Below are 12,768 nucleotides of genomic sequence, written 5' to 3'. Positions count from 1 at the left end.
TTTTGCAAGACTAGGCTCCTTGCATAGCTTTATCTCACATGACAGGGGATAGGACCACAGTATTTTTTCTGTATGTTTGGCTGAAATAAAGCTAGTGTGCAAATGATTTCTGTCTAGTTTCCCTGGCCAGAAAGATTGTTTTTTACTACCATCATCACCATCCGGTCACCTGTGCTCTATGAATGACACGTAGGCAAGGCTAAAAGCTGTAAAAATGGGAACTTGCTTCATATAGCTGTTCACCTGATGGTATTTTCCAGCTGGAGGATCCATTACCATTAAAGAATTTTTTCCAGATGCAGTTGGCTTGCCTAAGATCACAACAACAGAAGCAATGGAGTTTATGGATTAGTCGGACATGGTTTCCTGGAAAATGTATAAAAGTATGAAATAGAACTTTTTACCACGAAAACAGCTCTCATCAGTGTAATGATATAATTGCATGTATCACTTCGTGAAATCTTCTATTAAATCTGGACCAGAGTGCAACCTGATGTGGTGAGAAAGTACCCTGGAATATTTTGCCAGTCCTGACTTACTGCCTGCTTCACCTGTGCCTTGAGATGCATTTCGTCCTTAAAAGGATGAATTCATAGAGCGTTATATTGTGTAAGAAAGAATTCTTGCAAGTCTGATTTAATGAAAGGACCCTTTGCATTACCTTAAAAAACCACTACAACTTATGAAGCAGACTTCTGTGTGATAATGTGAAATATCAAGACAAAGGCAATTATGAAGATTTGATACATCAGGGATTACATGTCCCCTTTCCCTGTGAAATAAATTGAATGTAAATTACATGTAACTGGGTGTCATGAGGTTTCATAATTATCTATCTATCTCAATTTGAAAGTTATATATAGATCCATCATGTATAATATCTAGCTATCAACATAACAGGTGGTCTGTGGTGGGAGGGCAAACTAATTTTATAGTACTTGTTTTGGCAGGATCTTTAAATTATGGGATAGTCTTATAGGTAGTTAATTTATAATAAAGTTTTTATATTTAGTAATGCCTAGCCACTATGTGAAACAAAGAAAATACTTCATATTCTCTTTGTTCACTAATGCTTAACTATGAGAACCAACCTGAATATAATAAAAATTTCTGGGTAGCCAGCCGTACATGTTTTGCTTACTTATCACAGTATGACTGCATTCTCTGCCATTCTCCTCCTAGAGATTAAGAGTCCTAAATGTCCCAATGCCTTCAGTCCACACAGTATCCTAGGTTATAGTAAATAAGAAATAATAAATTATACATGTTGCATCAGAGAAATAGTAGATACATCCTTATTGTTTCCTTTGAATACCTTCATTATTCTGCTGAAATTTAGTATTTGATGCTTGTTAAACTACTATTCTCAGGTTTTTTATTATATAATATATACCATATTTTTAGGACTATAAGATGCACTGGACCATAAGGTGCGCCTAAGTTTTAGAGGAGGAAAATAGGAAAAAAAATTTTGAAGCAAAAAATGTGGTAAAATATTTAATAACCTGTGACCCTACTCCACTGCCACCCCCCCTTCACAGGAAGCCAGGTAAGCTACATTCAGACTATAAGATGCATGTCCCCCCTTTCCTCCCAAATTTAGGGGTTGCATCTTATAGTCTGAAAAATATGGTATGTGATTTAGGAACAAAGGCCCTATATAATGACATACTTTTCTGCTATATTTTGTGCATTATAATTACTACATAATTTTCTCTGTTAATATGGTAAATGTTGAAAATAGCTCTTCTTCATATCTCTAAAACACTCTTACATATATATGCAACAAAAAAAAACAAAGAAAAAAGAGAGAAAGAAATCATGGATACGGACAACATTGTGGTAATTGTGGGGGGAGGTAGAAGATGATGGTATGGGGTGATAAATGGTGATGAAAGTAAAATAAAAAAAAATAAAAGTCTATGACAGACTGTATCTCTTAGATATGTAAAGATTGAAAAACTAAATATTTGAAACTGTAATATCCAATTAAAAGTCTAAATGGAGAAGTAAGATTTTGATACTTTCCTCACATTACTCAGAACTGTTCAGGGAAAAGCACGGTCCTATTGTACCTAGATGTGCTGTGGAAGTCACTCCTACCGCATCGTCACAGAAGGCTTACTGAAGGGGGAACTCCAGCTGCTGGGTATGTGAAACTTACTTATTAATCATTTATATCACTTAAAAGTAGGTTGGCTAAAAAAATACACATTAATTTCATCAGCCAGTTTACTAGTGCTTGGCTTTACTATAAAAATGCATCTAAGGGAGAAGGCAAAAGTATTTTGTCTTCTACAATTAAATAAACAAACAAACAAACAAACAAACGCACCTGGTGTCTTTGTGCCAACCTGAAAAATCAGTACTAGTGTAAAACAATAATCTTCCTAGCATTCTCCCTAAATATCTCTAGGCATGCAAATGTTAAAATGATGTTGATGAATGAAATGCTATTGCAATAAGAAAATAAATACAGATGAGAGAAGACTGGGTATTTTAAAACCCTAATATGTTATGGAATTGTCTTTTTATATTTCCATATAAGTGATATAGTTACTAACTAAGCAGAACATTCATAGCATTTATTGTTTAGATGACTGAGCCAGGTTTCAATGTAATTTAGGAATGCTTACAATATATGGCACTGAGTGATGAGAAAGAAAATTGCCATTCAAGTTAACCTCTTTTTCTAAACCAAGCTATCTTAAGTGAATTTAGGTAACTGCCTAAATTAGTCATCATTAAAGAATCACAAGTTCTAAAACTTTTGACTTTATGTTGTCTTGTATTTAGAAACTGTTTTGTAAGAAAGGGCTAAGCTCGCTAAAATATAGAAAACTGAGTTTATATATCATTTATAGTTTTTCCTTTCTTTTTTTAAAATTTTTTTATTTTAAAGATTTTATTTATTTATCTTTAGAGGGGAAGGGAAAGAGAGAGGGAGAGAAATATCAATGTATGGTTGCCTCTCATGGGTCCCCTGCTGGGAAGTGGCCTGCAACCCAGGCAGCCTCCCTGTGTTTGTTTCTGTGTATTAGGTAGAGCTGCTTTGACTCTGTGTCTTAGTAGTGTGGCCTAATGTACTAGGTGTCCTATAGTGTCCAGTGGCACAGCCTCCCCTATCTCCCAAGCTGGGTACTGAAGGTATGCCTTTTCTATGGGCTGAGCATACCATCCTCTTGTAGTTGAGCCTTGATTGATGTTGGCAGGTCAATGGGAGGGATTTATCCAGGTCAGTCAGCCTCAAGGACTGGCTGTGACCACTGACTACCACCTTCTGCCCTCTGTGAAGGATCAGCTGTGCAGGGGCAGGGTGGTGATGCTCTGACTTGGTTTGTAGCTGCACACTATGTGTACAGGCTCTGGCATTTCCCAGGTGGTATGAGGCAATAATAGCCCCCAACTTTGTTTTGCCCTGGGCCACCATACCTGAGCTAGAAAGCAATTTGTGTTGTTGCTACTTGTTCTGGGCTTGGAGATTTCCACGTGGATCCAATCTAATGAATTCAATCTAGCCTCTGCTAGTGCTGGGTCTGGGCCTCACTGAGGCCTGCTACTGCTCGTTTGAGAGGATTTAGGAAGTTGTGATGCACAAGGGACACCAGCCTTTCATATGGAAAAACGGCTTGAATGGGTCAGTTAGTTGGGTGGAGTGGAAGCTCAGGGGATCTCCTGCATAAGGCAAACTGTGTTAGGCCAGGGTGATGGAGTCTCAGATATGGCCAAGCTTGCTGGCTCTGTGGGGGAAGGGTTTAGAAAAGGGATAATGACCTCTGCTCACCTTGATGCCAGACAGTTCAGTTCTCTCGGTGTGCCTCTGGTGTCTTTCAAGCTGCTGCCCCACTGCTGAGCTCAGAGGGAGTGACTTTGAGTAGGTAAGTCCATGTGTATATTCTTTAAGAACTTCTTGGGACTCCAGAAGTTTCTTCCACTGACTCAACCCCTGCTGGTTTTTGCAGCCAGAAGTTGTGGCAGGCCCCTGGCCCTGGAACCCTAGGCTAGGGGGCCTGGTGTGGGGCTGGGACTTCTCACTCCCAAGATATCCCTTCTGGATTTTTATCTATCTCACATGAATGTGGGACCAGCCCGTTTCGCATCTGTACGCCTCCTACCAGTCTGGATAGATGTGGATCCTTTAGTTCAGGTCCAGTCTGGATGTAGTTGTCAGACTTCCATTCTTGATTTCTGATGGTTCTTAATGATGGTTGTCTTATGTTTTAGTTCTAATTTTGATGTGGTTGTGGGAGGAGGTGAGCCATGGCTACCTATACCTCCAACTTGACAAGAAATCTATTATAATATTTATATCTGTGCACTGTGGCTGCTCTTTATGTAACGGCTTTCAAGATGCTTTTCTTTTTAATTTTGGATTTGTTTTGTGTGCACTACTAGTGGTTAGAAATTATATAGTTTATAAAGTGGTTCCTCTGATAATTATATCCACCTAGCACCATAGATAAAATATGTTTTTATTTCTTATTTTTCAGTGGTTTTAACATTCCCCAAATTTGTCTTTATTTGGAATATTCTGAGATTCTTGATTTGTGGGTTGGTATTTTTAATTAACATATGGAAAGCTTGGTAATTATCTCTTCAAATTTTTTCCTGCACTATTATACCTTTCTTTTCCTCCTTAAACTTTTGTCTCACATATATTATACCACTTGAGATTATCCCATTGATTCCAGAATAATTTGGGTTGATTTTTTTCTTTATATTGTATTTTTAGTTTCTGCTTTGTAATTTCTCCTGTTCTGGTTTCAAGGTAAACGAATTTCTCGTGTTGTATAGGCTCTCTTGTTCAGTGTCTAAGAATTTTTTGTCTCTAGCATCACAGTTTTCATTTCTATAATTCATGTTAGCTTCCATAGCTTTGCTGAAATTTGCACTCATTCATATATCTTGTTCACCTTTTCCAGTAGATCCTTTAAAGCATTTATTATAGCCAAAGATAATTCAGATAACCCATTTATCACATTTATTTTACAGTCCCTTCCTGAAAATTATAGCATCTGGGTAATTTATTGGTCTGGTTGTATTACTTTTTTTTCTCATCAATAAATCATGTATTCTTGTCTTTTTCACATGTCTGGTAATTTTTGATTCAATATTAACCACAGAGTATGACATTCTAATGTAGATATTTAAGTCTGGAAAAAGGCATCCCTCTTCAGTGAGGGGCAATTGAGTCGAGCGAGTCTGTATTGGACTGGTTTTGGGATTGTTGCTTACCACTGGATTCAAACTGGTGGCAAGGTTACACTTTTGTTTTTTTAAACAGTGATTAAGATCTGAATGACTGGAATTTTTCACTTATTTCTCTACAATTCATCAATTATCAGCAGACCTCAGCATACTTTTCAGGTGTGTTTCTCTTCTCCAGCAGCAGACAGGTTTGATGCCAGGTACGTTTTGCAAGGTCTTACTGCCTTTGGAGTTTCCCTTAGTAGTCTGCCTTGACCATTGCACCCGAGTCTCACAACAATTCTCTCTCACCTCTCCTGTGTCTTCACCAATGGCAAAGACTCGCTGCCTGATTTTAGTGTGTGAACCAGACTTGCTGTGAATTTACTCAAAGTTCTCCTCTGTGCCCTCAGACTAGTAGGTCACATATACTTATGACTCAGGATGTGTTGCTCCGCTCTCCTGACCTTCTCTGAATACTAACAATAGAAGTTTGAATTTCATCTATTGCTAGCCCCTGATATATACACTACATCGAATTCTTCTGTATGTTTGTTTCTTCTTAAGATTTTACTCATTTATCTTTAGAGGGAAAGGGAAGAAGAGAAGGAGAGAAATATCAATGTGTGGTTGCCTCTTGTGGGTCCCCTGCTGGGAACTAGCCTGCAACCCGGGCATGTGCTCTGACTGGGAATCGATCCGCAATCGTGTGGTTCACAGGCCCGTGCTCAATCCACTGAGCTACACTAGCCAGGGCTCTTCTGTATGTTTAGTGTAAGCAAACCTGTAACTCTGTCATTTTGCTTCATAAGTATAAATTTCATATTGATATTTGTTAGTACAGTGATCTTACAGTAAACAGAAATATAATCAATGACGATTTCTTTTGGAATTGTAATCTTTCATGAAAGATTACTCAACTTCTCCCTACCTTCATTCTAATTAATAAAACATTTATAATAACAGGTAATTTATTTTATTATTATTTTAAAATAAATTTTGTTTCTTTATCGTGGCTATTAGAATTTTTAAAAATTTATTTGTCTTAATTGTTGTTCAAGTACAGTTTTCTGTCTTTTACTCCCATCCCAGCCCACCCCTCACCCCCCAGTGCTCCCTACCTACCTCCCCTTTCCACCCACCTTAGTTTTTGTCCGTGTGTCCTTTATACTTGTTCCTGTGAACCCTTCCCCTTTTCAGCTGAAATTCCCTCCCCTCTCCCCTCTGGTCACTGTCAGCCTGTTCTCTATTTCAGTGTCTTTGGTTATATTTTGCTTGCTTGCTTGTTTGTTTTGTTGTCTAGCTTCCTGTTAAAGGTGAGATCATATGGTATTTGTCTTTCACCACCTGGCTTATTTTGCTTAGCATAATGCTTTCCAGTTCCATCCATGCTGTTGCAAAGGTAGGAGCTCCTTCTTCTTTTTGCTGCATAGAATTCTATTGTGTAAATGTACCATAGTGTTTGGATCCATTCATTTACTGACGGGCACCTAGGTTGCTTCCAACCCTTGGCTATTGTAAATCGTGCTGCTACAAATACTGGGGTGTACAGATTCTTTTGGACTGGTGTTTCAAGGTTCTTAGGATACAATCCTAGCAGTAGAATTGCTGATCAAAAGGCAGATCCATTTTCAGTTTTCTTAGAAAATTCTATACTGTTTTCCACAGTGGTTGTACCACTCTGCAATCCCACCAACAGTGAACTAGGGTCCCCTTTTCTCCACAACCTCTCCAACACTTGTTGTTTGTTGCTTTGTTTATGATAGCCATTTTGACCTGCATAAGTGGTATCTCACTGTGGGTTTTATTTACATCTCTCTTGATAGCTACCAATACTGACCATCTTTTCATGTGTCTTTGGATCCTTTGTGTGTCCTCCTTGGAGAAGTGTCTGTTCAAGTCCTTTCCCCACTTTTCAACTGGGTTGCTTGTCTTCTTAGATTGGAATTGTTTAAGTTCCTTGTATATTTTGGAGATTAAACCCTCATCTGAGGTATCATTGGCAAATAATATTTTCTCCTACAGTTGGTTCTCTTTTTATTTTAATATTTAATACTGTTTTCTTTAGCCATACAGAAGCTTTTAATTTTGATGAGACCCCATTCGTTTATTCTTTCCTTTATGTCCCTTGCTCTAGGGGACACGTCAGTAAAAATGTTGCTGCTTAAAATAGCTGAGATTTTCCTGCCTATGATCTCCTCTAGGACTTTAATGGTGTCATGGCTTATATTTAAGGCTTTTATCCACCATACATTTATTTTGGTGTATGGTGTAAGTTTGTGCTTGGGTTTCATTTTTTTGCACATAGCTGTCCAGTTCTCCCAACACCATTTGTTGAAGAGGCTATTTTTACTTCATTTTATGTTGCTGCCCCCTTTGTCAACTATTAATTGACTATAAAGACTTGGGTTTATTTCTGGTTCCTCTGTTCTGTTCCACTGGTCTATGTGTCCGTTTTTATGCCAGTACCAGGCTGTTCGATTACAGTGGCCTTGTAATAGAGTTTGGTATCAGGTATTGTGATCCCTCATACTTTGTTCTTCTTTCTCAAAATTGCAGCTGCTTTTTGGGGTTGTTTATGGTTCTATATGAATTTTTAAAGTGCTTGTTCTATGTCTGTGAACACATGTCATTGGTACTTTAATAGGTATTGCATTGAATCTGTAAATTGCTTTGGGTAGTGTGGACATTTTGATGATGTTAATTCTTCCAATCCGTGAACACGGTATATATTTCCATTTGTTTGTGTCTTCTTTGATTTCTTTCTTCAGTGTTGTGTAGTTTTCTGCATACAGGTCTTTCATGTCCTTGGTTAGATTCATTCCTAGGTATTTTATTTTTCTTTTTGCTATATCAAATGGGATTTTTTAAAATTTCTGCTCCTGCTGTTTCATTGTCAGTATATAAAAACGGCTTTGATTTCTGGATATTGACTTTGTATCCCGTTGTTTTGCCAAATTCATTTATTAGATTGAGCAGTTTTTGGGTGATGTCTATAGGATTTTCTATGTACACTATCATGTCATCTGAAAACAGTGACAGTTTTGTTTCCTCCTTTCTGATTTGGATGCCTTTCATTTTCTTTTCTTGTCTGATCACCGTGGCTAAAACTTCCAATACTATATTAAAGAGAAGTGGTGTAAGTGGGCAACTTTGTCTTGTTCCTGATCTTAGTGGAAAAGATTTTAGTTTTTGCCCACTGAGTATGATGTTGGCTGTAGGTCTCTCATATATGGCCTTTATTATGTTGAGGAATGCTCCTTCTACTCCCACTTTGCTGAGTGTTCATAAATGGGTACTATAACTTATTAAATGTTTTTGTGCATTTATTGATATGATTATGTGATTTTTGTGTTTGCTTTTGCTTATGTGATGTATTACATTTACTGATTTGTGAATATTGAACCATCCTTGCATCCCTGGGATGAATCCCACTTGGTCATGGTGTATAATCTTTTTAATGCATTGTTGGATGCAGTTTGCCAATATTTTGTTGAGGATTTTGGTGTCTATGTTTATCAGTGATATTGTCCTGAAGTTTTCTTTCTTTGTTGTGTCTTTATCTGGTTTTGGGATTAGGATGATGCTTGCTTCATAAAAAGAGTTTGGGAGTCTTCCATCATTTTGGATTTTTGGAATAGTCCGTGAAGGATTAGGGTTACCTCTTCCTTAAATGTTTTGTAGACTCTTCCTGTGAAACCATCTGGTCTGGGGCTTTTGTGTGTTGAGAATTTTTTGATTACTGCTTCAATTTCATCCACTGTTATTGGTCTGTTCAGGCTTTCTGCTTCTTCTTCATTCAGTTTTGGAAGATTATATTTTTCTAGAAATGCGTCCATTTCACCTAGGCTTTCAAATTTCTTGGCATACAATTTTTCATAGTAATTTCTTACAATCTTTTGTATTTCTGTGGTGTCAGTTGCAATCTCTCCTCTTTTATTTCTGATTGTGTTTATTTGGGTCTTCTCTTTTTTTTTCTTTTTCTTTTTTTAAAATATTTTATTTATTTATCTTTAGAGGGGAAGGGAAGGAGAGAGGAAGGAAACAGCAATGTATGGTTGCTTCTCGTGCATCCCCTGGCCCCTGCCGGAAACTAGCCTGCAACCCAGGCATGTTCCCTGACTGGGAATCGAACTGTGATTGTCTGGTTCGCAGGCCCATGCTCTATCCACTGAGCTACACCAGCCAGGTCTCTTTTTCTTTTTTTTTTTTCTTGATGAGCCTGCTTAAAGGCTTGTCGATTTTGTTTGTCTTTTCAAAAAAACAGCTAGTGGATTCATTGAGCCTTAGAATTGTGCTTTTAGTGTCTATGTCATTTAATTCTGCTCTGATCTTGGTTATTTCCTTCCTTCTACATGCTCTGGGCTGTCTTTGTTGTTATTCCTCGAGTTTTTGTAGGCATAGGGTTAGATTGTTTGTTTGAAATGTTTCTATCTTTTTTAGGTAGGCCTGTGTCACTATTAACATCTGTCTCAAGACTACCTCAGCTGTCTGAGATATATTGTCCCATATATTTTGGGTTTTTATGAATTCATTTTCTTTTGTTTCCAGAAACTTTTTGATTTCTTCCCTAATTCCATTCTTGACCCATTCATTGTTTAATAACATGCTATTCAATCTCCATGATTTTGATTATTTTGTTTGTTTTTTTTTCTTTTGGGGTTGGTTTCTAGTTTAAGGCCCCTGTGGTCAGAGAAAATCCTTGGTATAATTTCAATTTTCTTGAATTTGTTGAGGCTTGTTTTGTGTCCTATAATGTGGTCTATTTTTGAAAATGTTCTGTGTACATTTGAAAAGAATGTGTATTTAGCTTCTTTGGGATGAAGGGCTCTAAATATATCAGTTAAATCCATTTCATCTTGGGCTTTGTTCAATGACACAATATCTTTGTTGATATTTTGTTTGGAAGATATGTCCATTTTTGACAATGGGGTGTTAAAATTCCCTACTATAATTGGGTTGCTGTCCATATTCTTCTTAAAGTCCTCTAAGGTTTTCTTTATATATTTGAGTGCTCCTATGTTGGGTTCATATATATTAACAATGTTTATGTCTTCTTGGTGCATTCTTCCCCTGAGTATTATGAAGTGACCTTCTGGGTCTCTCTTTATGGCCCTTTTTTTGAGGTCTATTTTGTCTGATATGAGTATTGCTACCCCGGCTTTTTATTCCTGTGAGTTTACTTGGAAATTTTATTTCCAGCCCTTCACTTTTAGTCTGTGTAGGTCTTTTGTCCTGAGGTTGGTCCTTTATAGGCAGCATATGTGTGGTTCATGCTTTCTTATCCATTCAGCTATTCTATGTCTTTTGATTGCATTTAATTCATTTATATTTAAGGGTATTATTGATAGGTACTTATTCATTGCCATTTTTGTACCTGTGTTCCTTTCTGTCTCTGTCTCTTTATTCCTTTCCTTAAAGCAGTCCCTTTAGTATGTCCTGCAGAGCTGCTTTTGTGGAAGTGCATTTTTTTATACTTCCTTTGTCTGGGAAGCTCTGTGTTTGGCCCTCTATCCTGATTGAGCGCCTTGCTGGATAAAGTAGCCTTGGTTGCAGGCCTCTGGTTCTCATTACTTGGAATATTTCTTGTCATTCTCTTCTTGCTTGGAGCATTTCCATTGAGAAATCAGCAGCTAACCTTATTGGATCTCCCTTGTATGTTACTTCCTGTTTTTCCCTTGTTGCCTTTAACATGCTCTCTTTGTCTTGGAATTTTGCCATTTTTATTATGATGTGACTTGAAGTGGGCCTTCTTGGGTTCCTCTTGTTTGGGACTCTGTGTTTTCTGGATTTGTGTGATTTTTTTCTATCATTAAATAAAAAAGTTTTCCATCATTACTTTTTCAAATAGGTTTTCTATTCCTTGCTCTTCTTCTTTTCCTTCTGGTATCCCTTTTATTTAGATATTATTATGTTTCATATTGTTTTGCATTTCTTCTAATTCCTCTTCATTCTTTCTGAGCCTCTTTTCTTTTTCTTTTTCTTGCTCTTTCTGGGTGCTTTTTTTTTCTACTTTGTCCTCCATCTTGCTGATTCAATCTTCTTGTTCATCTATCCTCTTTTTGATTCCTTCCACTGTGTTCTTCAGTTTAGAAATTGTATTCTTCGTTTTCTCTTGGCCCTTGCTGATAGTTTCTATTTTCTTTTCATGTTGATATAGTTTGTAGTGAGTTCATTGTAGTTCCCTTGTAGTTTCTGGTAGCTCATTGTGAGCTCTTTGAAATTCCTAATAACTATTGCTTTGAACTCAATATCTGATAGTTGAGTTGCCTCTATTTCATCTAACATTCTTTCTGAGGCTTTCTTTTTTCCTTTGAGTTTTGGATTGGTTCTTTGTCTTCCCATTGTTTTGGGGACTCTTCTTGTTAGCTTCAGCTTCTTAAATTGATTTGTCCTGGCTTCCATAACAATACACTTGTTATGGTGTGAACTTCTGTGGTAGAATTCCTGTGAGATTTAGTGGTGCGGTCTCCTTGATCTGCCAAGCTTACTGCTTGGGCTGTCCTTTATGTTGGCTCTGAGTTTGTCTTTGGGGTTTGATTGTTTTGGGGTCTTTCTTTTGTGGGTCCCTCCCACCACTTGGTTAACTGATGGTCACTTCATCCATGATCTCTTGTAATTTGTTGTGCTGGTGAGGGCAGGTTGTATTGAAGCTAGTTCTTTCATGTGTACAAGGTTTTAAGGATTCTCTTTTGCTCTTGTTCAGTTGCTTGTTCTGGGTAGTTTCTCCACTATTTAGTTGTATTTCCAGATAGGTCCGGGCTTGAGGTTTGTGTGGCTTTTACTCTATCCTTCACCTTCTTCTGTTGTTATCTGTGGGTGTTTTCTTTGTTATTGGGTTTCCTCTTCCACTGGGTATCCTGGTGTTCACTGCTTCCGCTTACTCTTTTTNTTTGTGGGTCCCTCCCACCACTTGGTTAACTGATGGTCACTTCATCCATGATCTCTTGTAATTTGTTGTGCTGGTGAGGGCAGGTTGTATTGAAGCTAGTTCTTTCATGTGTACAAGGTTTTAAGGATTCTCTTTTGCTCTTGTTCAGTTGCTTGTTCTGGGTAGTTTCTCCACTATTTAGTTGTATTTCCAGATAGGTCCAGGCTTGAGGTTTGTGTGGCTTTTACTCTATCCTTCACCTTCTTCTGTTGTTATCTGTGGGTATTTCCATTTTTATTGGGTTTCCTCTTCCACTGGGTATCCTGGTGTTCACTGCTTCCATTTACTCTTTTTTTGTGATCAGTTGGAGGGGAAGACAAAATGGTTTATGACAGCAGGAGAGTATTCTATGATATTTACAGTAGCTGCTGGTAGAGAAGAGATAGGAGATCCTTTGGCTATGTATAGTGTTAACTGTGATCTTCAACCCAACTAGCCGCTTTTAAGAAAAGATGGAAAGAAGATAACACTCTTGTTGGGGAGGGAAAGATTGTGAGTTGGATCTAGAAAGCAGTGAGGTTGTGGGAGATCAGATTCTGAGGTAAGGTGAGAGTAAAGGATAGTACATAAGTGTAGCGTGGGAGAGAATAGAGTTAACCCCTATAGTAGTAGAGTTAAGGAAACTATGAAGTTGGCTAAGATCCGGGAGG

The sequence above is a fragment of the Sturnira hondurensis genome, unplaced genomic scaffold, assembly GCF_014824575.4.
Source record: "Sturnira hondurensis isolate 20B ecotype Veracruz unplaced genomic scaffold, ASM1482457v3 Scaffold0015596, whole genome shotgun sequence".
Classification (NCBI taxonomy): domain Eukaryota; kingdom Metazoa; phylum Chordata; class Mammalia; order Chiroptera; family Phyllostomidae; genus Sturnira; species Sturnira hondurensis.
The sequence above is the reverse complement of the archived record's forward strand: the minus strand, read 5'-3'. Positions refer to the sequence as shown.